The 27,866-nt window shown below is 43.4% G+C and overlaps 1 long non-coding RNA gene across 1 annotated transcript in view; it reads left to right on the forward strand.

Moving 5' to 3' along the window:
* Positions 1 to 595: 595 nt before the first annotated feature.
* The window catches only part of LOC125485952, a 36,126-nt gene continuing 8,855 nt past the window's right edge, over positions 596 to 27,866 (forward strand). The window contains exons 1-2 of the long non-coding RNA XR_007264676.1: positions 596 to 1,934; positions 7,575 to 7,743. This is a non-coding gene — a long non-coding RNA (uncharacterized LOC125485952). The remainder of the gene's footprint in view (positions 1,935 to 7,574; positions 7,744 to 27,866) is intronic.

Raw genomic sequence — 27,866 nt, forward strand, 5'->3', positions numbered from 1 at the left:
CCATCTAGCATGGTGATAGTGTCTCAACACGATGGAGGTTATTCTCAATGTGAAGGTGGGGCTTCATCTCCACTGTGCGGTGATCACTCATGGTTATTGATATGGACAGATGCATCTGCAGCAGGTGGTAAGGGATCTAACGAGACAAACGTATACTTGACCGTATCCTTACCAATCTGACAGCTGCAGGTGCAGTCCTATAGTACCTGACGAGCTCAATTAGTAGTGATGCCACTGAGCCACTCTTCGTGGTTGACATTGAAATTTTGTGCCCTTGCCACCCTCGGTGCATCCTCCCAGTGTTGTTCAAAATGGAGGACCGGTTCATCAGCCAAGGGAAGACTCTACATGGTAATCAGGAGGTTTCCTTGCCCACATTTAATCTGACGCCATGAGACATCATAGGGTCCAGAGTCAATGTTGTGAGCACTCCCAGGGTAACTTTCTCCTGACTGTACACCACTGAGACGCCATGTCTGCTGGGTCTGTCTGGCTGGTGAGATAGAACATATCCAGGATTGGTGATGGTGGTGTCTGGGACATTGTAAGGTATGATTCTGTGGCTGTTAGGCTATTGCTTGACTAGTCTGCGAGACAGTGCACTATGTAAACATACAAATTTGGAGCAGGAATAGGTCTTCGGCCTCTCCTACCTGCTTGGCCATTCTTTAAGATCATATATGATCTGATTATGGTCTCAACTCCCCTTCCCCCAATATCCTGTACAGACAAAGTGCACCCTTATTAAAAGTGAATAGCATTTTAGTAAAGATTGGCATGTTTTTGGCAGCTCTTCCGATTTTGGCACTAGCTCTCAGAAGTTAGTAAGGAGGACTTTGCAGGATCAACAGGGCTGTTTCTGCCATCGTCATTTCTGCTGTCTAGATCAATGCCAGCTGGTCTATCTAGTTTCATTTCTCTATTGAAACTTTGTAGCAAGTGATACAGTTAAGTGGCTTGCTCGGCCATTTCAGAGGGTAGTTGAGAGTCAAACACATTGCTGTGGGTCTGGAGTCACACTTAGGCCAGACCAGGTGAGGATGGCAGATTTCCTTCCCTGAAGGACATTAATGATGTTTAATGTTTTATGTGCTTTCAACATTTTCTCAACAGTAACATGTATCATAGCACGCAGTTCCAAAATATCGTAACTACTACCCGATTTAGTATGGGTTTGCAGTAAGCTTTGCTGTCCAGTCAAACTACTTGACTCTGTTTACTCCCTGAGTGTAAAATCATCTGATGAATTTCAGCTGAATGTTTTTTCTTAAAATACAGAATACTTGGAATGTGGAGCTTACTCTGGTTTGAAGGAGAAAGCAATGATTAATTTTAAGAGGAGACTTGTATACATGAGAGAGAAGGAAGTAAAGGCAGAGGGGAGCAAGGTCAGAAAAAATAATTGCAGATAAAGAAATCTTGCATGGAATATAAGATCTCACAAATACCATTTGGGTTGAGTGGCCCATTTCAGCAATGTGGATTCAATGAAATTCTGATGTGAACTACATTTTGGACAGTAGCTTTTTTAAATATATTTCACATGCAGAGTTCCATAAAGTCTTCCAGCTGCCAATAGGAAGAGAACAAGGTACTGCAATAATTCTGGATGAGTATTTGTTCGAAAGTTTGTTTTTGTTTGCTAAGGATTTATAGGTGTTTTGTAAATAAATTACTGATCTGACAACAAACCTCCACCTCCAATAAGGTCTTCAAATGTAACAATGCTGCACCTTTGTTTTCAGTCCATTCATACACTCTGAAAAACACCAGAGGGCTATCAAATCCTTGACTGGAGCATGGTATAGCAGGCAACTGCATGGTGGGCTCATTTCAGCTAATTCCCGAAACTGGTGACCATGTCCATTGTACAATGCTCTCTATTTTTCGTGAGATAGAGTAGTGTATTGATGCAGTTTGCAGTGGGACAAGATGTGAGTATACACCTTTTGGAGCAGGAGTAAGCCATTTTCTTGCTCCTGAAATTTATAAGATACTGATGATCAACTGGATTGAGATAGCAGGAGGGTCCAGCATGAGCAAGAAATCACCATATTTTGAGATTGATTTCTGGTCTGGATTTATGCTATTCTGGGATTTGTGTCTGCTAACCACAGTTTGAGATCTATCTTAAGTGTTAATTGTGCTGGAATTTATACTGTTAGTACTTAGCATTATTGGGTCCCATGCACCTCAGCATTCTTGAATGTTTAAGACATTTTGTGAACCTACTTAACACTGGCTGGAAATAACACCGGTTACCCCTATTCCTCGTTTAAAAAAGTAAAATCATTTTGCAAATACAGGATGCTTATTTTTCAGTGACTAAAGTGTCTAGTGGGCTGAACATTTCAATCTGTTCATGTCACTGGGTAACATTGAACCCTTGAGAATAGCAGCACCAAATGTTCTGTAAACATTTGATAAATGCTTCTATTGTTAGAGCTCTACCTGGGCATTGCTGCTAATCTCGTGTTACCACGGAAATGAGCTTTACTGATAAAAACCTAGAAACGTAGAAATTAGGAGCAGTAATAGGCCCTTCGAGCTTGCTGTGTTACTCGTTATGACCACAGCTGATTGTCCAACTCAATAGCCTCTTCCTGCTTTCCCCTATATCTTCTGATCTCTTTAGCTACAAGTGTTCTATCCAACTCCTCCTTGAAACCATGCAATGTTTTGGCCTCAACTGCTTTCTGAGGTGGCAAATTCCATATGCTCACCAATCTGGGTGAAGAAATTTCTTCTCATCTCAGTCCTAAATTGTTTACCCTGTATCCTTAGACTGTGATCCCTGGTTCTGGACTCCGCTGCCATTGGACCAGGCTTCCTGCATCTATCCTGTCAAGTCCAGTTAGAATGAGACAACACCACTCCCCTCTTTCCCCCCCTATCCTTCTGAACTCCAGCAAATATAATTCTAACTGGTTCAACCACTCTTCAAATGTCATTCCTGCTATCCCAGAATCAGAATGGTAAACCTTCGCTACACTTCCTCTATTCAAGAACATCTGTCCTCCAATAAGGAGACCATAACTGCGCACAATACTCCAGGTACAATTTCACCAAGGCCCTGTATAATTTCAGCAAGACTTCTCTGCTCCTGTACATGATGGACATGATCTATCACTGTTTTAACTCCAGAGTCCTGTTCTTTTGGACATGGGCAATTTCTAATTGTAAATTGAGAATACCATTCTATTTACCATAGAGAATTTATTTCGGTCTGTGTTTGTACTCAAACTTGTTTGTGTTAATGAGAAGTAATTTGTAATTTATACGAAATATTGATGTTTTGACACTATTGTTCCAATGAGAAAATCTTTGGGAGTCGGCGAGCTGACTTTAATTTTCAAAGCAAAGCTCCCTTCTCGCACTGCACAGACCCTAAAAAAAAAAGCTTTTGTTTAATTAAGAAAGACACAATGTTTTAAAGGGCCCTGTAAATGAATTTGCGTAGTTTCTAGTTAATATAGATAAGCCACATTGTAGACTTGACCGACAATCTTAAATTGGTTTTGAGTGTAGTTCTTTAGACATTCAGAATTTTTTAGTAAGCTCTGCTCTGTTGTGGAATCATACGTAATCTTGGACACTAGATTCTGAGCTTTGTACATATAGGCTACTTGAGTGTAGTCAACATTTTTCCTGTTGTGAGCTTTCAAAGGCATGGGATGTATGCCTTCGTGATGCTAAGGAAGTCATGGATAGCACGTTCAGCAAATTGGTCACACTGCAGATTAGGATTGCTGAGGGAGAAAGGGAATGGGTGACCAAAAGGCAGAAAAAAAGCAGGAAGGCAGTGCAGGTGTCCCCTGCAGTCATCTCCTTCCAAAACAGGTATACAGTTTTGGATATGTTGGGGGAGATGGCTCACCAGGGAAGGCAGCAGTAGCCAGGTTCATGGCACCATGGCTTGCTCTGCTGTACAGAAGGGCAGGAAAAAGAGTGGAAGGGCTATAGTCACAGGGGATTCGGTCGTAAGGGGAGTAGATAGGTGGTTCTGTGGTCGAAAACGAGACTCCCGAATGGTATGTTGCCTCCCAGGTGCAAGTGTCAGGGATGTCTCAGGTCAACTGCAGGACATTCTGAAGGGGGAGGGTGAACAGCCAGCTGTCGTGGTGCATATAGGCACCAATGATTATAGGTAAAAAAAAATGGGATGAGGTCCTACAAGCAGAATTTAGGGAGTTAGGAGCCAAGTTTAAAAAGTAGGACTCCAGAGGTAGTAATCTCAGGATTGCTACCAGTGCTACATGCTAGTCAGAGTAGAAATGAAAGAATAGGCGGGATAAATGAGTGGCTTGAGAGATGGTGCAGGAGGGAGGGGTTCAGATTTTTGGGACATTGAGACTGGGTCTGGGGGAGGTGGGACTATTGCAAATCGGACGGTCTACACCTGGGCAGGACTGGAACCAATGTCCTAGGGGCTGCTTTTGCTAATGCTGTTGGGGAGGGTTTAAACTAATGTGGCAGGGGGATGGGAACCAAATGAGGACATTAGTGGACAGTAAAGAGGTAGTAACTAAAGCCTGTGAGGAACTAGATAATGAAGTCAGTGTGACTAAGGGGAAGAGGAGGCAGAGAGCAGATGATGAACGCAAAGGGACAGGTGGTCTAAGGTGCATTTGTTTTAATGCGAGAAGTGTAGTCGGTAAGGCAGATGAACTTAGGGCTTGGATTAGTACCTGGGAGTATGATGTTATTGCTATTACTGAGACTTGGTTGAGAGAAGGGCAAGATTGGCAACTAAATATACCAGGGTATAGATGCTTCAGGCGGGATAGAGAGGAAGGCAAAAGGATTGGAGGAATTGCATTACTGGTCAAAGAGGATATCACAGCTGTGCTGAAGGAGGGCACTATGGAGGACTCGAGCAGTGAGGCAATATGGGCAGAGCTCAGAAATAGGAAGGGTGCGGTAAAATGTTGGGGCTATACTACAGGCCTCCCAACACCGAATGTGAGATAGAGGCACAAATATGTAGACAGATTATGGAAAGATGTAGGAGCAACATGGTGGTGGTGATGGGAGATTTTAATTTTCCCAACATTGACTGGGATTCACTTAGTGTTAGAGGTTTAGATGGAGCAGAATTTGTAAGGAGCATCCAGGAGGGTTTTCTAGAGCAGTATGTAAATAGTCCAACTCGGGAAGGGGCCATACTGAACCTGGTGTTGGGGAATGTGCCCGGCCAGGTGGTTGAAGTTTCAGTAGGGGATTACTTTGGGAATAGTGATCACAATTCCGTAAGTTTTTTTAGAAGACTGATGGACAAAGACGAGAGTGGTCCTAAAGGAAGAGTGCTGAATTGGGGGAAGGCCAACTATAGCAAAATTTGGCAGGAGCTGGGGAATGTGCATTGGGAACAGCTGTTTGAGTGTAAATCCATATTTGATATGTGGGAGGATTTTAAAGAGAGGTTGATTAGAGTGCAGGACAGACATGTCCCTGTGAAAATGAGGGATAGAAAGGGCAAGATTAGGGAACCATGGATGACAGGTGAAACTGTGAGACTAGCAAAGAGGAAAAAGGAAGCATACATAAGGTCTAGGTGACTGAAAACAGACAGAGCTTTGGAAGAATATCGGGAAAGTAGGACCAATCTGAAACGAGGAATTAAGAGGGCTAAAAGGGGTCATGAAATATCTTTAGCAAACAGGGTTAAGGAAAATCCTAAAGCCTTTTATTCATACATAAGGAGCAAGAGGGTAACTAGAGAAAGGGTTGGCCCACTCAAGGACAAAGGAGGGAAGTTATGCGAGGAGTCAGAGAAGATGAGTGAGATTCTTAATGAGTACTTTACATCGGTATTCACTGAGGAGAGGGACATGACGGATGTTGAGGTTAGGGATAGATGTTTGATTACTCTAGGTCAAGTCAGCATAAGAGGTGGGGGTGGGGGGGGAAGTGTTGGGTATACTAAAAGGCATTAGGGTGGACATGTCCCCAGGTCCGGATGGGATCTATCCCAGGTTACTGAGGGAGGCGAGAGAGGAAATAGCTGGGGCCTTAACAGATACCTTTGCAGCATCCTTGAGCACGAGTGAGGTCCCGGAGGACTGGAGAATTGCTAATGTTGTTCCCTTGTTTAAGAAGGGTGGCAAGGATAATCTAGGTAATTATGGACCAGTGAGCCTGACGTCAGTGGTGGGGAAGCTACTGGAGAAGATACTGAGGTATAGGATCCATTTACATTTGGAAGAAAATGGGCTTATTAGGCAGCATGGTTTTGTGCAGGGAAGGTCATGTCTTACTAACTTGAAAGAATTCTTTGAGGAAGTGACAAAGTTGATAGATGAGGGAAGGGCTGTAGATGTCATATTCATGGACTTCAGTAAGGCGTTTGATAAGGTTCCCCATGGTAGGCTGATGGAGAAAGTGAAGTCGCATGGGGTCCAGGGCGTACTAGCTAGATGGATAGAGAACTGGCTGGGCAACAGGAGACACAGAGTTGTAGTGGAAGGGAGTTTCTCAAAATGGAGAACTGTGACCAGTGGTGTTCCACAGGGATCCGTGTTGGGACCACTGTTGTTTGTGATATACATAAACGATCTGGAGGAAGGTATAGATGGTCTGATTAGCAAGTTTGCAGATGACACTAAGATTGGTGGAGTAGCAGATAGTGAAGGGGACTGTCGGAGAATGCAGCAGAATATAGATAGATAGATTGGAGAGTTGGGCGGAGAAATGGCAGATGGTGTTCAATCCAGGCAAATGCGAGGCGATGCATTTTGGAAGATCCAATTCAAGAGCAAACAATGTGGTAAATGGGAAACCCCTGGGGAAAATTGATACACAGAGAGATCTGGGTGTTCAGGTCCATTGCACCCTGAAGGTGGCAATGCAGGTCGATAGAGTGGTCAAGAAGGCATACGGCATGCTTTCATTCATCGGACGGGGTATTGAGTACAAGAGTTGGCAGGTCATGTTGCAGTTGTATAGGACTTTGGTTCGACTACATTTGGAATACTGCGTACAGTTCTGGTCGCCACATTACCAAAAGGATGCGGATGCTTTGGAGAGGGTGCAGAGGAGGTTCACCAGGATGTTGCCTGGTATGGAGGGCACTAGCTATGAAGAGAGGTTGAGTAGATTAGGATTATTTACAGTAGAAAGATGGAGATTGAGGGGGGACCTGATTGAGGTCTACAAAATCATGAGAGGTATAGACAGGGTGGATAGCAAGAAGCTTTTCCCCAGAGTGGGGGAGTCATTTACTAGGGGTCACGATTTCAAGGTGAGAGGGAAAAAGTTTAAGGGAGATATGCGTGGAAAGTTCTTTATGCAGAGGGTGAGTGGGTGCCTGGAACGCATTACCAGTGGAGGTGTTAGAGGCGGGCATGATAGCATCATTTAAGATGTATCTAGACAGATAAATGAATGGGCAGGGAGCAGAGGGATACAGATCCTTGGAAAACAGGCAACAGGTTTAGATAGAGGATCTGGATCAGTGCAGGCGTGGAGGGCTGAAGGGCCTGTTCCTGTGCTGTAATTTTCTTTGTTCTTTGTATGGCTTACATCCCTGAAGTTCATTTCCACATTAATTATGCATTTTGTTTCTCTTCTTTCAGGGGATGCGGGTGTTGCTGCCTCGACCGGCATTTATTGTCCATCCCTAATTATCCTTGAGAAGCTGGTGCTGAGCTGCCTTCTTAGAATCATATAGTACAGAAGAGGCCCTTTGGTGGTAAATTTGTGCTAGTCGCACTTTTTACAGCATTCGGCTCATAGCCTTGAAAGGTATGCTATTTCAAGTGTTCATCCGAGTACTTTTTTAAAGATAGTGAGGTTACCCATCCCCAAAAGCTCTCCCAGGCGGTGCATGCCAAGTCTTGGACAGCTGCAATCCATTTAGTTTGGGTAGAAACAAAAATCCACTAAGCAGGGTGTTCCAGGAGTTTGACCTAGTGACACTGAAGAAGCAGTGATGTATTTTCGAGTCATGGTGGTAAGCGGCTTGGAGAAGAATTTGACCTTCTAGATCGAAGAGGTTGTGGAATAGATAAAACTTGCTTGATAGCAACATCCTGTGTGTGGAGAATATCACTCGTGTTGCTGCTGGCTTCGCCTGTTAGTCAAAGTTTTGAGACACCTTGCCGTTGTAGTGTAATTTGAGATACACTGCAGTTTTCAGACTGGACAATAGTAGCTTTGGACCGATTTGAGTTTGTGTGAGCAACAAACCTTTTCTTAATTTAAACAAAAGCTTGGGGAAAACTGCTTCCTGGTGCAATCTCAAAAGCAATCCCTCAACTAATCAACATATAGTTTTCCTCATACAGTATAAACACCTGTTCTCTCTGGAATTAGATGTTCTTGCATTTGTAACTCCAGAAGTTTCAGCAGCATGTCCTTTTTAATTGAACAATACTCAAGTGCTGTATTACCAAGAGACTAATAATCAGTTTCTTAAGGAACGTGAAAAGGTTTTGAATTTTTAAAAAAACAGAATGATAGTGTGCCTCATTTATGAGTCTCTTGGAAAGCTCATGAAACATTAACGGTCAGCAGGAACTCCTACTGGTGATTAATTCAATAAGACTTTGTGGACAGGATAGCTTTCAGCATCATGCTTTTTAAACTGGCACAAGATCATGGAAACTTGATTTGCAGTGTTTGACATTCTGCAATTTTTATTTTGCCCCATTTTCTCTGATTTGGCTGAATTGCCATTGTGATGGGGGAGCTGGAGGGTGTATCGCAATGCGGGATGGAAATTCCAAGCCATAATTTTGAATGTAAATGTAGTTTTGTATATTGGTAATGTTTAGTTCCTGTTCTCTGGTTCTTTCTGGTGGTGGGTGTGAATTTTAAAGTGCCCTGGGATGGTGTATAAATGCAACTAATTGTAGCTATTAAAGTCATTTTAAAAAATCAATCTGGAATGACTTGAAGCAGTTTGCACTCATTTAAATTTGCACATTCTCACCATAGTTTGTATTATTTCAGGTGGATATAATAGTTTCATGGTAGTTTGCCCGTACTGTGGTGGAAACCTGCAGATATCAGCGTAAATTGATGGCTGCAGAGGTAATGTAGAAGACCAAAGTGTAGGCAGTTGAGTGCTTTAAATGTGCAGCAGTGAGCAACATTCCCTATCAATCACTGTGTTTTGCCCAGGGCTCAACATATAGGCTTTGAGAACAATAGGTAAATTTTCTCTTGGACACCCAATAGCAGAGTTGATTCTATAGTTCTGCTGGTGCTGGCAGTGCAAGAGCCCAGAGACTCAAATGATGACTGATTAACTTCCAGCTCTTTTATGATATGCCCTGTGCAGTGTGCCATGCCTGTAAGTGAGCTAGCATTGGGTATGCCAGAGTATATAGAATAGGAAGATTGTGAATGTAAGAACAGCAATAGGCTCCTTGGCCCTTTTTTGAGTTTGCTCTGCTGTTCGATATGATCATGGTTGATCTGGTGGTGGTCCCAATTCCATTTTCTCCATTTTCCCCATTTACCCCCTCTGCCACCCCTAACAAGTCTGGAGCTGAGTGGCCTGCTGGAACCCAAACTGAGCATCAGTGAAGAGGTTATTGGTAATTACCATTTGGTCATTCTGACTGTTTCCATTGCTTTATATAGATTGAGTGTAGACTGATGGGGTGGTAAATAGTCTGATTGGGTTTGTTCTGCTTTTTGTGGATTGCATATACATAGACAATTTTCCACATTGTCAGGGAAGTGCCAGTTTCTTAGCTATACTGGGACAGCAAAGCTAGTTTGTGGTTAATTCTGGTTCACAAATCTTCAGTACTACAGCAGGAATGTTGTCAGGACCCAAAGACTTCAGTGTACGGAGCCTTCAACCATTTCTTGGGATCACGTGGAATGAATCAAATTGACTGTAGACTGGCAAATAAGTTGCTGGGGACCTCAAAGGCTGATATGGATCATTCACTTGACACTTCTGGCTGATGATGGCTACAAATGCTTCAGCCTTATAATTTGCACTGATCCCATCACTGAGGATATCTTGTGGCGCTGCCTCCTCTGGTTAGTTGTTTAACAATCTGCTGCAATTTGTGACAGAGTACCACGTAACTGCAAAGCATTTGTTCTAATCAGTTGGTTGTGGGATCCCTTAGCCCTGTCAGTAAATGTTGCATGTGGACCTGGTACGTACCTGAAGTGCCTAATACTGCTCCTGGAAGGCTGTCCAAATACTCATCAGGGAACCAGAATGGCTCCCCTACCTTAATGGTGGTAAAGGTATGAAAAACTCAGGGGCAAGATTATACGACGCTGGCTCATTTTCCTCAGTGTTTCCTCAGTATCTGTTGTATTGGAAAGTTATATTACTTGATGGTCTAGGCAATGAGGTTGACCGATTGTAGTTGAATATAAATCTGATGGTGTACATCGCCTCAAGTTCAGCTTTGAACTGCCAGATGTGATGTGAATCTATCCCATTTAACACAAAGGTGGATAATTGTTTCCCATCTTGTTCCTTTTTGTCAGGTTTGGGGGTAAAGAGGGTGAGCAGGTTAGCTCTGTTGGATAGATGGTTTGTGTGTAGTTCAGGCTAATATAATTCAACTCCTGTTTGTGCTCTGATAGACTAGCGACTGGTTTCCATTCAAGCTAGAGTCTCTATGTCTGAGTCAGGAGGCCGGGATTCAAGTCCCACTTGCTCAGGGTGTGCATCATAATGCTTCTGAACAGGTTGAATCAAAATATCTATAATTTTTGGTTAATTACTGACTTACCTCTCTTTCTGTCACTTCCTGGGCACAGGTAACAGTTAAAGGCCTGCTCTGATTCTGTAATAACACCACAGTGCAAACCCCTGTAACATTTGGTTACCCTTTATGAAGGTATGAAAAACCCAGGGGCAAGACTATATGACGCTGGCTCATTTTCCTGTGTTTTCTAGTATCTGTTGCATTGGAAAGTTTTATATTACTTACCAGCAGAGGGAGTTGCATGCAGATTTCCTGGGGACTTTAGTGAGTGGTACAGTGTTTAATACAGCAGGGGGAGACTGCAGATTCTGTTTCCTTCATCCCTTATTTTGCATGTTACCCAGCGGGGGCATCGGTCACTGACCTCTCACAGGCTTCCTGCCGAAACGTGAATAATCACAGGCCAGCTTAACCCTGAGGCTCTCCCCAAACACGTGAATGGTTCCACTAAAAGACAGGAGAGTGGGACTTCTGAGATAACAAAGGTGTAGAGCTGGATGAACACAGCAGGCCAAGCAGCGTCAGAGGAGCAGGAAGGCTGACGTTTCGGGCCTAGACCAAGGTCAGAGAGATCCTGTACCACTTTGCCAGCTGTAGCCGTCACAATCAGTCAGTGAGGCAGAAGATTTGAGTGAGGAAGGTTAGAGATGAGCAGTGACGGCTTTGGACAATCGCTCTTATTAATTACACAGCTCCCACCCTGGAAGCACCCGTGCTTTGTGCATACACTGTTTCGGGATGTGGGGGGCTGCTGTTGTATCTACTGGGTTGGTGTCTTTAGCCATTTTGTTTTAATCTTGCTCCCATACATGTTTATCCACCTCCCTGCCCACCGAAGTGTTGGCATGGGAAGAGATACTCCTGGGTCTTCAGGCTTGCCCTCAGTACGTGGGCACCAGTAAAACAGAGCAATGATAAATGTGGAAGTGGAGTTGGAGTGGGGGGAGGAAGGGGTTAAAGTTGAAAGGGCAGCTAGTGATTTGAAGGTACAATTACATTTGTTTCGTCTTTTTTTTAATTCACTCATGGGATGTGGACGTCTCTGGCTAGGCTAACATTTACTGCCCATCCCAAATTGCCTAGAAGGCAGTTAAGAGTCAACCACATTGTTGTGGGTCCAAAGTCATATGTAGGCCAAACCAGATAAAGATGGCAGTTTCCTTCCTTAAAGGGCATTAGTGAACCAGATGGGTTTTTCCAACAATTGACAACGATTTCATGGCCATCATTAGACTGTTTTTATTCCAGACTCTCTCTGTTGAATTCACATTCCACTATCTGCCGTGGTGGGATTCAAACCTGAATTGCCAGAACACTATCTGGGTCTCTGGATTAACAGTCTAGCGATAATACCACTAGGCCATCACCTCCCCAATCTGGTTCTAATACTTCCACATTGTAATTGAGCTGTAAAAGGCAGGAAATTCTGAGCACTAGGTTGTTGGAACATGTCACAGAATTGTAGAAAGTTTACTGTATAGATCCCCTGTTTGGTCCCTCTTCAGTCCTAGTACTGTTAACCTTTCTTTCACAATTTTTGTACCTATTGAAGACTTTGAGAGTCCCATTATGTTGGCTGTTGGTTGTTTTCCAAAATCACACTGTACTTTTCAAATATTCTTAGAGGGTATGAGTTATAAATGAGAGGCTGGATAGGCTGGGACTTCTTTCACTGGAGCATTGGAGGTTGAGGAGTGACCTTACCGAGCTTTATAAAATCGTGAGGGGAATAGGTAAGGCGAATGGCAAAGGTCTTTTCTCCAGGGGAGGGGAGCTCAAACCTAGAGGGCATAGCTATAAGATCATAGAGTCATAGAGATGTACAGCATGGAAACAGACCCTTCGGTCCAACTTGTCCATGCCGACCAGATATCCCAGATAAATCTACTCCCATTTGCCAGTATTTGGTCCATATCCCTCAAACGCTTCCTATTCATATACTCATCCAGATACCTTTTACATGCTGTAATTGTACCAGCCTCCATCACTTCCTCTGGCAGCTCATTCCATACATGCACCACTCTGTGTGAAAATGTTGCCCCTTAGGTCCCTTTTAAATCTTTCCCTTCTCACCTTAAACCTATGTCCTCTAGCTTTGACCATCTCACCCCAGAGGAAAGACCTTGTAAATTTATCCTATCCACACCCCTCATGATTTTATAAACCTCTATAAGGTCACCCCTCAGCCTTCGACCCTGCAGGGAAAATAGCCCCAGCCTATTCAGCCTCTCCCTGTAGCTTAAAGTCTCCTACCCTGGCAACATCCTTGTAAATCTTTTCTGAACCCTTTCAAGTTGCACACATCCTTCCTATAGCAGGGAGACCAGAATTGCACACAGTATTCCAAAAGTGGCCTAACCAATGTCCTGTACAGTTGCAACATGACCTCCCAACTCCTATACTCAATAAGCTGAGGGGGAAAGATTTAAATGTGACTTGAGGGGCAACTTTTCCACACAGAGGGTGGTGAATATATGGAATGAACTGTCAGAGGAAGTGGTAGAAGCAGGTATAGTTACAACATTTAGAAAGACATTTGGATAGGTACATGAATAGGAGAGGTTTGGCAGGATAATGGCCAAACGCAGGCAAATGGGACTAGTTTAGTTTGAGAAACCTGGTTGGCATGGATGAGTTGGACCGAAAGGTCTGTTTCTGTGCTGTTTGACTCTGAACTATCTCTCTTGGTTCTGAGTTGTACTTTCTATCTGACATCTGTCATAAGGACACTTTTGTTCTTTATCTTAATTTCTATTGCCTTTGTTGTCCAGGGACCTCCAGATTTGTTTGTCCCACATTTCACTTTTGAAGGAATATACTTGGTTTGGACCTGAATCATCTCCAATTTGAATGTTGCTCATTGTTTCAGCTATGGTTTCTCCCACCAACTTCTCATTTTCACTTCTCCAGTCTAGCTCCCTTCTGACTGATTGATTGAAGTCTGCTTTCTACCAATTGATGGTGAATTCAGAGTAGCAACAATGTCATTCTGTATTATCATCCAAAGCCTTATGATCTTTTGAGAACCTTTTGAGATGATATGTTAATCATATACTTGCAATGTCCTCTTTCTTATTCATCCATTGTATATAGATGTCACCGGCTGGGCCTATATTTATTACCCATCCCTCATTACTCTTGAGAAGGTGGTGGTGAGCTGCTTCTTGAACCACAAGTCCATGTTACCTGGGTTGTCCTACAGTGCTGTGAAGTAGGGAATTCCAGGATTTTGACCCAGCAACAGTGAACGAACAGGGATGTATTTCCAAGTCAGGATGGTGAATAGTTTGTAGAGAGATTGTGGTAAGTGCTATTCCCATGTATCAGGTGCTCTTGTTATTTCAGATGGTGGTATCATGGGTTTGGAAGATACTGTTTAAATAGACTTAGTGAATCTCTGCAGGGCATCTTGAATATGGTACACACACTGCTGCTACTGAGCATTGGTGATGGATGAACTGAATGTTTGTGGATCAGTTGCCAGCAAAGACTTTGTCCTAGATCGTGTCAAGTTCCTTGGGTGTTATTGGAGCTGCTCACACTCCTATTTGTGCCTTGTGGACAGGTACTGAGAGTCTGGAGGTGAGTTACTTATTGCAGGATTCCTAACCCCTGACCTCAATTTGTATGTATATGGTAAGTCCAGTTCAATTTCTTGTGAAAGGTTCTTTTAAATGTTCCGCTGCTGACTCATGTTCCACTTGACTCACCTTATTTCCAAGAACCAGGTCCATCACATTGTCATCACTGGCAGTCCTTCGTAGACGAGGATGAGTATCTTTCACTCTCGGGTGAGTCCATAGGTGGTTGTGCAAACTGATGGGGTTTACGCAGGTTCTGTTACACTTGGGGCAGAGGTGGTTACATGAAAGGGTGGGTGGGGGTGTTGATGAAGCAGCGAGCTCCTTTTCATTGTTTATGCCTGGCTTCTGCTTTCCCCTAATTGCAAGTCTCAAGGTGCTTGACGCCTTCCTGGATGCTGCTCCTCCACTTTGGATAGTCTTGGGCTAGTGATTCCCAGGTGGCTGTGGGAATGCCACACTTTGCCAGTAAAACCTTGAGGGTATCACTGAAGCACTTTCTCTGCCCACTTGGGGCTTGCCTGCTGTTTCAGAGCTGGGAGCAGAGCGCCTGCCTGGGGAGTCTCATGCTGACAATGTGTCTAGTCCATCGCAGCCGATCAAGGGTAGTCAGTGCCTCGATGCTGGGAATGTTGGCCTGGTCGAGGACGCTGGTGTTAGTGCATCTTTCTTCCCAGCGGATTCACAGGATCTTGCACAGGCAGCGTTGGAGGTACTGCTCCAGCACCTTGAGGTGTCTGCTGTAGACAGTCCACCTTCTCAGAGCCATATAGGAGGGTGGGAACCACCACAGCTCAGTAAACCATGAGCTTGGTGTCTGATCTGATGTTGTTGTCCTCAAACACCCTTTTCCTCTGATGGCCGAGTTCATCAATTGCTGTTTTGGCTGACAGGACGCTCCCAAGGTATTGGACGTAGTTAGTGTTCTCTAAGGCCTCCCTGTGGACCTTGATGATCGGGGGCAATGCTGGGCCAGGTTGGTGGAGAACCTTTGTCTTGCAGATGTTCAGAGTGAGACCCATCCTCTCAGATTCCTCTGTAAAGGTGCTGACGATAGCCTGGAGTACATCATTTGTGTGCTGCAGCTCGATGACACTGGTTGGGGTGACTCTGGTCTTGGCTTTAACTGCTCCATAATGTTGGCATCTCTATGATTTTCCCTCATGCTTGTACTAAGTGCATTCTGTCCTTGGACTCCCTTGATACATTCTCTTTCTCCACTGCTGCAAAGCACCCCTTAATCATTATTGCTAACCACCTTACATATTCATTTGTGGGACATGGATGTTGCTGAAAGTACCAGCAGTTATTCCTTTTCTCCCTTTTCTGAATGTCGTGTCCCCAGGAACGTTTGACATCCAGCCCCACCCTCCTTGACCAGGTCTCTGTTACTGCCACAACAACATATTTTCCAAATTTCTGATTTTGCCGTGAAACCCTCCAATCCTATTGACTCTGACTCTGACTCTGTACATTCCCATACATGAGCAGTATTTAGATTTCATTACTTTCTCCCTTACTCTGACTTTACCTATTAACTTATTATTTTCAATGCTGGTGCTGTCTGTCTCTCCAAGTATTTTGTGAACCGTGGTGTTCTACTCAAATATTATCTTTTGGTTTTTGTACCCCTGCAAATTAGTTTAAAGTCTTCCCAACAGGACTGGTGAAATACTCTGTGAGGTATTTGGTCTTAGCTCTGTCAAGGTCCAACCAGTCCAACTTGTGCTATCTTCTTCTGATTCAGCCCCAGTGTCTTAAGAAACATTTCCTCCTGTTCCATCTTTCTAGCCACTGGCATTATCCTTCCATTTCTGCATTCCCTTGTACGTGGTCTGGGAGTATACTGGAGATTAACACATTTGAGATCTAGCTTGCAAATTTTCTACCTAGTGCCCTAAATTCAGATTCCAAGATGACATCCATCTTCCTGCCCAAGTCATTGGTACCAACAAGGACCATAACCTGTGGCCATTCGCAGTCCCACAGAAGAACAGCAGATATTTTGACCCTGACACCAGGGAGGCAACGTATTATCCTGGAGTCTTGATTACGGGCACAGAAATGCTTGTTTGTTTCTCTAATGAAAGTGATGGGCTATTCAATTAAAAACAACAAATGCTGGAGATCACAGCAGGTCAGAAAGCGTCCATGGAGAGAGAACAAGCCACCAAGCTCTGATTCCAGCATCTGCAGTAATATGCTCCCCCATCACTATTGTTCTTCCTTCTTCCTCCTCTCCTGTACAATGGAGCAGGTCTTGGTGCCATAACACGGCTCTGACTGCACTCTGCCCATGAACCAATGCCCTCATTGGCTTCCAGAACGGAAGGCCAATTTGTGAGTAGGACCCCAGTTGACATCTACACTACCTGCCAGTTTTTAAATGTAGAATGCAGGCTGAGGTTAACAGCTGTGTGGAGTGCAAGTGGATGGGAAAAGGCAAAAAATGAAGCCATATGAATGGATAGGTTGGATCAGTTTTATATTTTGAAAAAGAAAAAGTACCCTGGAGCAACACCATTATAATTATCCACGGGTAATTATTCCCAAATTTTGGAATAGTGCTGCCCCAAAGGTTGAAATGAATAATTTTATTTAACCTCTCACTTGGACATTAGCGAATATAGTCCTGTATACAACTGACTTCATCAGTATGAAGCAAAAAGACAACAGTTGGGCTGATGTTGGAAATTATTTGTATGTTAAAGCATTTCACAAGATCATGTATAGTTTTCATTTATTTTAAAATGATCTGAGCGGAGACATTGTTGAATCCAATTCTAAATTAATCAGCACAAGGTAAAGTTTATCTTCAAATACAGTGTAAAATGTGGCTAACACATTGAACTGTTGGCTGATGTGCTAAGAATCTAGTGGTGAGATTTACCTTTCACTCAATTAATACAAACTCTTAGATTGAAACCGATTCTTAACTAATTAGTTGACTTCAAATATAAGGAACAATATATGACACATATTTGGTTCAAGGCAACACTTTCTGGATGTTAGTTGCATCATACTGAAAATGATTATTTGTGCTATCACGACACAACCGAACTGTCATTAATAGTCGTAATATACTTTTTTGATGTTTCGGGCTGAATTTCCCTTTTTTTGGTAAAAAGTGTTTCTTTTGAGTGAGATTCCTGGCAGGAGGTCTGTCGTGGCCCATGTTGCTTTTCTCCTGCAATCATTTACTCTTCAGCTCATTCATTATGCAGCCAGCGTTCAAATCTCCAGCCCATGGACTTGTGTAATGGGTAAACGTTGAACTGTTCACCATTGCTGGGACTTCATGAAGTTCATTCCTGTGGCACTGTATTTAAACCTATTTCAGCCGCTGCTGAAGGGACTAGCCTTCGCACTGTGGTCCTGTCCCATTATCTCAAGACAAGGTGGGTCCTTGATCTGCCGCAGGGTTCTGGTTGTGCTGGTGGAGAGGAGGATAATGCTGTAGCTTGCTGATTGATAAAGGAAGCTGCACCAAAACTAGAGTCAGTGTTGTTCATGGCCAACTCTTTTTTTTTCTTTCTTTCTAACTTTCTCCAGCATTCTTGTGTTTGCATCTGACTCAGCCAGTCTGTACTGAGATAACGGATTGGATCAGTGTAGTGTTCCAGTTGAAACACAATGCAGAGCAACGCAGGAAGATTAATGATCCTCTGCTCTCTAATTTGTCTTCTCTCTGCTATCTTACACATGCAGAGCCATCACTCACCCTAACTCTTGTCACTGTACATGCCTCTCACCAAGGCATGGACTACAACTTTCACTGCTGCATGTGTCATGTTGACCTAATGGCTCTTGCCCACCTCATCCTCCCAAACTACTAGCCCTTTCATGCTTCTGTGTTTGCTGCTTATTCACCGAGAGTATCTTATCACCTCTGCATCATCACTGACTGCTCTTCTATAAACTGTTATCATACTCAGTCCCTCCTTTTTCGACTCATTGCAGAAAAACTCCCCCCCCCCCACAGACTGATGTCTTCACAGCACTCCGACTGATGCAGCATGGGGACTGATCGTAGCTGACCTTCAGGACTGACTGTGGCCAACTCCCTAGACTGGAATCAGATGACACTTTTGACTGACTTGTGACAGTACCCCTGACAGACCATAATTCTCACAAATGACCAGTAGTTGCTTTTGATTCTCTCTCGGGCACGGCCATTTGTTGAAGCACATGCAGTGTGTTTTCTGCGAAAGCTTTGGTTGCGTGATGTAGGTGTGACACTGACATAGCATGGTGCCATGCAGTAATATGTCCATCCGCTTAACTGTTCAATGCTTGGAGCTGTGATAACCTGCTATCTTTCCCTACGCGTTGAAAGGAAATGTAAGCCATAGAAGTTGGCAGCCTCCAAGTTAGCGCAATGAGAGTGAGCGCTGAGAAAGTAAGCTAAGAGCTTTCAGATGCATGAGATCGGCATGCGGCCAAAGTGAACTAGCAGAAGCACAAAGGTCCTGAGCTCCAAAGTGAGGCCCTGAGGGACTGGTGAGTGAGTTGCTCGGAGAGGAGACATGATGATGTGGTGATACTGCTGGTTTGTTGCTGCTTGGACAAAAGGATGGAGGAGAACCCTATCTGGTGTAGACCGAGTTAGATGAAAGTCCAGTGAAGCAGGCGGCAAGCTGGCTGCTGCTAAATCACCGCTGGTGGCTCTGTCTCATTTCTCAAAAGACAGAATTGGGAATTGTGTCAAAATGAGGCAAGTGGGCTGTTAATAAGGTTCAAATGCATGGAAATAAGGCAGGCTCCATTCCACAGTCAGATTCCATACCCTAAGGGGAAAACTGGAAATGCTGTTTTTTCTCCACATTTGAGAGTCTGATTTTCACTGTATTTTCCCAACTTCCCTGTCACTACCCATGCTGCTCGAGGGAGTAGAAAATTCTACCGTTTGAATAATCTGTGCTTGGGTAGTCCATCAAGGCAATTCAGAAAAGAAATCTGTTTGGAGAGAAAAACCATAGTCTATTTAAATGGAAGAAGAGGTGGGGATTTTGCTTTGAAATAAAATTACATAAATGATGAGCATGTTGAACAAGAGAAGCTCCTGGAGGGCAGTCACATGTTGCAGGATAGGTCTTACTTCCACAGCCAGCTTCAACATTTGTCCTCCCATCCTGCTTCCTGCAAGGACTCCCAGTTTTCACAGTTTCTCCACCTCTGTCACATCTGTTCTGACAACGCCACCTTCCATAACTGTGATGCTGTTACAGCTTCATTACTTTCTTTTCTCAACTGAGGATTCTCGCCACTGCGATTATCAGAGGCCCTCAACTGTGTACATCTTATTCTGCCCCTGCTCAGAACTGTGAAAAAGATCTCCTGGTCCTCACCTTCAACTTCACCAACGTCCAAGTCCAATGAATCATACTCTGCTACTTCCAGCTTGATGCTACCATTAAGTATATCTTGCCCTTCCCTTTCAGCATTTTGAAGGGGTCTTTCACGGTCCTTTCACAAGCTCTGGCCTGTCACACTCGATGTCCACTCTGTTTCGTGTGGCCCAGAGCTGGAGATGCAAGTCCCAAGTGAAACAATTTAATTGTAGTTGTTTTGATTAGAGTACTGTATCTGTTGCTCCTCAGCCGGGGAGACCAAATGCAGACTGGGCAATTGAATTGCTGAATGACTCCATTCCTTCTGTCAGCATAATGCTAGGCTTTTACTTGCTTACTATTTAAGTCTTTACTTCACACCCACTCTGACCCTCTGTGACCTCTGCCTCTGTCGCTGGTACAGTGAAGCTCAATAGAAATTCAAGACACCTCACCTCACTTTGCAGTCATTGTCATTACTCTCGGTCCCTTCCCTTTGTCTAAATGTACCATTATCATTCCCATTGTCTGAACTTTCCTGTTGTCCACCCATGTGTTCTTTAACCACCCCTTCCTCCTATCCATTCCTCTGTACTTGGTAAATGTTGAGATACAAGTTTTAACCATTTGTAACAAAAGGTCTTTGACCGAAAAAAGAATTAACTTTCTCCTTCCACAGAAGCTGCCGGCCATTCTGAGTATTTCCAACATTTTCCTTTTTTATAACTGGTTGTCTCACTGCCACCTTTGTATCATTGTGCACCGAGGGCCATGATGTACATCAGTGTGATCTTGACTGTGACTTAGTAGTTGAAGTATAAAGTATAAATGTGCACATAAATTGAAAAGACCATAAATTGGCCATTTCATTCAAAGAGCCAACACAGGCTCGATGGTCCAAATGGCTGCCGTCTGTGCTATATCAATCAATGATGCTTTTTCAGAAACAGAAACTCCTTCCTCAGATTGTAATGATTTGATTTACAATGACTGTGCAAGGGACTATTGTGAAATATTTCACCATCAAATGTAATCTCATCAATAATTGAAGATAATTTTCTGAGGTTTGAATAATTTTGTGTTAAGATAGATCAGACTGATACAGTTTTGGAATGGATGGATGAAATGTTTAAAGCTGTGCTATCGCACTGTCAGATCTAACCATAAACTACGATTTTCTACTTCATGATTCTTAGAAGTGTTTTAAGGGTCTATCTGATCAGTTAGTGGCTTTACTGAGCTCATTAGCTTAAAGCCTCTGCCAAACAGAACCATTGACCATTTTTAGAACTTGCAACCTCTTGATGCTCTGAATCATCTCAAAAATGCACTACGTGTGGTAATGAGGTGCACTGATAAGGAAAAGTGTATGATTTAATCCTGTATTGTGCTGACTTAGATCAATTCAACACTGCCAATGTTAAAGACCAACAAATGGTCTTGGCATCAACTAATGGGTACGGAGGAAAATCAATGCAACCAATGTTGCCCCATTTGTTAATAATTGAACTGCAAAGTAGGTGTGAGGGTGTACATGGGGTCAAAATTAGATGGGGCAGTCATGCCTTACTTAGTAAAGCAGCTTACAATTGCTGAAAGAGTGAAAGGTTGTCCATTAATGACATGCTGAAGAGTGTTTGTTTCTGTCAGAGGGGAACGTATCTGTAGTATTCTTTACCGCACACGGCTATTGAAGTTGTGTTGATAAGTCTATTCAAAGCTTTCCCAGGGCCTCCAGAACCTCCTCTGGGTATCTCTTGGTCCCTGAGCCAACCCCATATTGATATCTTTCACGATCAGACAGGTTTTAATCAGTAAGAGATCGAAGGTTATGGGAATAAGGTGGGAAAGTGGAATTGAGGATTACCAGATCAGCCATGATCTCATTGAATAGCAGAGCATACGTGATGGGCTGAACTAACTTCTGCTCCTCCATCCGATGCTCAAAGTCTGATCATTGGTGACTGTGATGAAATTCCTAGCTATCAGCTAAACTGTTGCAGGCCATCATTTACATTGATGTAAAGTTAGAATGGTTGAAGCTTGAAGTGGGGTCGGGCTCCAGGTTTATATCGAAGATGTGCTGACATTTAGCACTCTCGCTCTGTGGTATTTTCATTTGGGTAGCTAGCTGCCAATTAGAAAGTTGTGTGGGCCAGAAATGATAGACCACGTAAAAATAGAATAGTTGATGCTCCTGAGTTGGTTACTGGGCCAGCATTTATTGCCCATCCCTAGTTGCCCTTGAGAAGGTGCAAGTGAGCTACCATAATGAACCTCTCCAGTCCATTTGTAGGTAGATCCACAATTCAGCTGGAGAGGGATTTTCTGACTGAAGGAACGGTGGTATTTTTCCAGTCAGGATGGTGAGTGGCTTGGAGGGGAACTTGGTGGTGGTCCCATGTATTTGCTGCCCATGTCCTTATAGTTGCTGGTGGTAATGGATTTGGAAGGTGTTATGTAAAGATCTTTGGTGAACTTCTGCAGTGCATCTTGTAAATAGCTGCTGCTACTGAGTGTCAGTGGTGGGGGGAATGGATTCGTGGATGTGGTGCCAACCAAGCGGGCTACTTTGTTCTGGCTTCTTGAGTGTTGTTGGAGCTGCACCCATCCAGCCAAGTGGGGAGTATTCCATCACACCCCTTGTGACTTGTAGATGGCTCCTCCAGAATCTCTCCTCCTTGGCACATCCTTTCCCAGGGCCTCCAGAACCTCCTCTGGGTATCTCTTGATCCCTGGGCCAACCCCATATTGATATCTTTCACGATCAGCACACTGAACTGCAAGTCGTCCAATGAGAGTTGGTATGTGAGAGTAATGTATATAGCTCCAGGAAGATGATGTCTGATCTGTGCTTACTAATAAATTTGAAATCTCTATTTGTCAGTTTCAGTACCTGCAATAGGAAGGCAGTGGTGGTGATGCTACTGAATTAGTAATCCAGAGCCCCAGGCTAATGTACTGGGAACCTGGGTTTGAATCCCACCAGAGCAGATGGTGAAAATTGAATCTAATTAAAAAAAAATCTGGAATTGAAAGCTCGCTAATGGTAACCACGTAGCCACTGTTAATTTGTCCTAAAAATTCTCAGTCCTTGGGACATCCCCATGAAGGTAGAAAGACCATGAAGTTAAGATGACATTGAGACATCAATATAGGGAAACTTTGAAAGAGCTGCCTGATCAGAGAAGACATAATCTGTCCTTCTGAAATAGATTAATTTATATAATTAGGACTGGGACTATAATAGAGGTGATTAGTATTTGTACTATTGTATGTGGTTTTAACATGGGTAAATGTGATTCTTGCTGCAAGAGATTGAGTATTAATGATGGGAAAGCTGGAATTTATTGGATTAATCCTGAGCAAATACATAATATACAAATGGCATTTCTCCAATGCTGATTTCGCCCCCCCCCCACCGTATTATATGAGCCAACTGAAATGTAACTCTTCACATGATACATGTGCCAGTCCAATTATGTGCAAGTTAAGGTGGACTGGCTATGCTAAATTACCTATAGTGTCCTGGGATATGTAAGTTGGGTACATTAGCCATGAGAAATGCAGGGTTACAGGAATAGGGTAGGGTGGGTGGGTCCGGGTGGGATGCTCTTCGGAGGGTTGGTGTGGACTCTTTGGGCCGAATGGCCTGTTTCCACACTGTAGGCATTCTATGGATAGCGCTATCTGCCATATATTAACATCACATATTCATGACCATGTTTGTTATTTTGTTCCCTTGTTAGCGTTCTTTTGCCATTCCATAGCTTTGTTTTTTCAGTTGTGCCCTTACTGCTGCAATTACAATTGTTAAAACTTTCATTCTGGATTGATCACTGAAGTAAGTGAGCTTTTAAAATTAAATTCCCCCTGAAATTCTTTTCATTGATGTTGCTTGAGGGATAAATCTTTTACTAGACCCCAGGGAAATCCCCTGCTATTCTGCGAAATAGAGCAATAGCCGTGAGATCTCTGATGATCCCTGGGTGAACAGATGAGGACCTCTGTTTAACATCTCATCTAAATGATGGCACCTCTGATAGGGCAGCACTCCTGCACCAATGTGTCAGCCTAGATTAGGTGCCGAGTCCCTGGAGTGACAATTGAGTCAGGACTGAGGCATTGAGCTACAGCAGACAGCAACATGTTTAAATTAAAACTGAAAGAACTGCAGATGCGGTAAATCAGAAACAAAATCAGAAGTTGCTGGAAAAGCTCAGCAGGTCTGGCAGCATCTGTGAAGAGAAATCAAAGTTAATGTTTTGGGTCCAGTGACCCTTCCTCAGAACTGTTCGTCTGAGGAAATGTCACCGGAGCCGAAACATTAACTTTGATTTCTCTTCACAGATGATGTCAGACCTGTTGAGCTTTCCCAGCAACTTCTGATTTTGTTTTTAACATATTTAAATTAACAATTGGGTTTTAACCCAGAAGGGCATTTATTGAAGAGAATTGCTAATTTTTCAGGTAAACAGTTGAGACCTCCAACAGATACATGTCACACCACTGCAGGAAACAGTTGTGCTATCGGTGCATATTAGTGGCTTTCATTTCTCACAGCCTATTCCATGTAACTGAATGACCTGATAAGCACATGTTTGTGGTTATTCACTTCCTAACTCATTTCGTCTGCTGTTACACCCATTCTCTGGATTCCTTTTAACTGTGTATGTTTTTCACTGTAAGTTTCAGTTAAGTGAGAATTCTTTGTTACCTGTTCTTTGGGGACATTTATTGATAGAAAAGGGGTCCATGTAAATTGAATTTGTCATAGCTGCACCCTCCATGGTTTTTACGCTGTGCTCTGTTCTGCATTGTTTCTGACTAAAGCTGCTAGAGGTTTGCTATTTTTTGTTTTTAAACTTCCAAGCAAATAAGGGCACAATATACTCCAGTGATTGCTAAAAGCCCCCTGTCCTCTCCTGTCTTCAGTCAGAACTGAAGTGAGAGGGAAGTGTATCAGAGATAGTAGGAACTGCAGATGCTGGAAAATCTGAGATAACAAGGTGTAGAGCTGGATGAACACAGCAGGACAAGCAGCATCATAAGAGCAGGAATGGTCTAGGCCCGAAACGTCAGCCTTCCTGCCCCTATGATGCTGCTTGGTCTGCTGTGTTCATCCAGCTCTACACCTTGTTATCTGAGAGGGAAGTGTGCCTGGAGTGGATGCTGTTAGTTTGAACATAGTCTGCTTGGTGCTCCCCAGTATTGCATAAATCAAATTGCTTTTGCGCAATGGTCACATCAGGAGCTCTGAGCCCTGTTCTTGCAGTAAATTGTCCGTCGGCGCTACACCCCAGCTGCCTTCTGCTGATAAAAGAGAGCTGCAGATTTACTGGTTTTAAAGTAGTGAGCCCTTGAAAGGAAATGCTTTCTCACCCACACTTCTAAAGTTCACGACCTTAAACTTTTTTTTTGTATTTCTTTGCTGAGTGACAATGCCAAGTGTCCCGAAGCCAATTAAATGATTTTGATTACATGCAACGTTAACTGGGAGATTACAGAATTGTTTCGCTGCACAAGGATGCCATTCGGCCCATTGTGTTGGCGCTGTTCTCTGAATGAGCATTCTAACTGAGTGACATTCTCCAGCTTTTTCCACATTACACTGCACATTAAATAACCACGTTGAAATAACAGAGGCTTGTATCCCGTCACCAAGTCAGGCTTTATTTGCACGTGGAGTCCTTGACATGATCCAGCTCCCTCAGAGCCAGCTCTCAGAGTGGACAGAACCTCTGAAACTCCTGTTTATACCTGTCAGCCAGGGCTCCCAATTAACTGCCCCAATCCGGGAACTCATATTCTATGTGATCCACCTGGTTGACATTGTTACAATCACTATATTTCTCTCCCTCTCAGTCTGAGGACATAGGCCAGTTGTTTTTTTTTGTAGCTCCTTGTGGGGTGTTTTAGCACCGGGCCAGGTTCCTCCAACTCTGCCTCTGATGCAGGCAGTGTGTAATGCACAGTAGCTCATCTTTTGGTCCAAAGTATCTCGGAAGAAATTCGTTCTGTTAAGGAGGTAAAGCCATCTGCCATCTCAGATTCTGAGGTATCCTTCAACGCTTGACAGAGAGGGAGAACCCACAGGTTCCAGAACATTTGGAAAGGCTGTCAAGGAGCTGGGTACATTTTGCTCCTGCACTGTTTGCGAGTTTGCAGCTTTCATATAGTCCACCTACCTGAAAATGTGCTGACATTTAGCACTCTCTCTCTCTGTGGTATTTTCACTTGGGTAGCTAGTTGCCAATTAGAAATTTGTGTGGGCCAGAAATGATAGATCACGTAAAAATAGAATAGTTGATGCTCCTGAGTTTGACAGATTGTGAGCGGATTGTTACATAGCCGGGTGTCACTCAAATTTATGTTAACACCCATTAAGGCTGCACAGCATTTAGATGGTCAGGCCTCAAGCTAATGCCCTCTTCTAACTGTGACCAGTTAATCAGGAATAAACTAGCTCCAGAAGATTCAGAGCCCTATATAATACAGGCTGTGAAGCTGATTTTGGAAACACATCAGAGGACGTCCTGGGAACCTTTGTTGTGACTTCACCAACACTTTATCAATGTTCAATTTGGAGAATCTTCAAGGACTTCCCCAAAAAGGAGTAAGTGTTTGTAGTGATGGGAACCAGGTGACTATTTAACCAGACATTTATTTTGCGTGGTTCTTATTTGGATGTTGCTAAGCAATTTAACTGTTCCAAACCAGATGTTGGTGGACTTTCCATGGTGTGCACTCTCTTGGATACCAGACAATGAATTCTTTTTACTCAATTTAGGTCCAGTGGGACTCATTTGATGTCTCGAGTCCATATACTGGCAGCAACTATAGTGGTTTGCCAGCCTGGATCCCAAAGAAAATGTTAACGTTTGGCCGAGGCTTGGATTTATTTTGGGGTTTTGTTGTGGGCTGACCTAGAGTTCCTTGGTTCAGGATATGGCCTGATCGAGGCTTTGCAATTGCCTTCACTCGAGTGGTGTTCTCCGAGCTCAGTCAGACTGGCGAGGTGATCCACTTCCGTCGTGTACCCTGTAACTCAGATGATCCGCTCGTTGCTTTTTTCCCCAATGATAAAGCCAGTTGTTGTGCCTGTTTGGAGCCCAGTTGGGCTTCATGTGGTAGGTGCTTTTGCATGGTTACATCATTAATCCTACATACCAAATGGTCTTTGAACATCTCTTTAAGTGTAAAAACAAAGTTACATGACAATTGTCTTAACTTCGTCATAAATCCCTATACGGATTCCTCTCATTCTCGAATTGCTGTGTAAATCCAGTAGCGTCTCAGAATTACAGGAAGCTAAGGGTCATAATGTTCCTTAACTAAATCTGTCAACTTTTGAAACGTTTTAGTTTTTGGTGCCTCAGGGAATGTTAGGCTCCTAATAACTGAAAAACCTGCGGGTTCACAAGCTGCCAGGAGAATGACTCATTGGTTTTGATCTGCCCCAATGTTATTTACCCGGGGGGAAATAATGCATTTTCTTTCCACATACTGGGTTCAGTCTTTAGCGGCAGGATCAAACGAGTCAAGCTTCCTAGATGGCAGCATGATGCCAGAAATGCTTACCCCATTCTCAAAAGATGACTGTTTTGAGCAAATTTCTTCAGGAGCATGCTTTTCTTTCATGCTACTAAAATAATTCCACAGAGGCTGGAATATCCTCACCATGCCACCCTTTTTATTTACACATGCAGAGTCCTTGACACTGATCCACTGCCTCAGCCAGCTCTGAGTGTCAAGATTTCTGACACTCCTGTTTTTATCTGTCACCAGGGCTCCTTGTTTGGGGCTATTAATCTGGTCCAATCAGGGAGCTCATATTCTGTGAGGTCCACCTGGTCGACCATTACACATCAAATGCCGTCTTGAGAATCTTGATTGAATTTGCCTCTTCCAGGCAGTGCATTCGATACCGTAACAACTCATGATAAAAATAACTTTTTCACATAACACGTTTGATTCTTTTGCAGTGAACCTAGTAGCTGTGCTGTTTTATTCTCAATCTTGTTTTTGTCTACTCTGCAAACTCCTCATCGCTTTGAAAATTTCTATCAAATCTCCTCTTGGCCTTCTCTACTCCTAGGGATGCAATCTCCATTGCTCGCTCACTCCGTCGCTCGGTCACTCACTCTCAGAAATGATGAATTAATGCTCAACCTTTGGCTGTAGTGCTGCAGTTGCATTGTCATCACTTCAAGATTTGAGGAACTTTTTATTGCAATGGTTACAATCTGTTAGTGCACTAAACGTAA

Source organism: Rhincodon typus, chromosome 24, assembly GCF_021869965.1.
Source record: "Rhincodon typus isolate 14 chromosome 24, sRhiTyp1.1, whole genome shotgun sequence".
NCBI lineage: Eukaryota > Metazoa > Chordata > Chondrichthyes > Orectolobiformes > Rhincodontidae > Rhincodon > Rhincodon typus.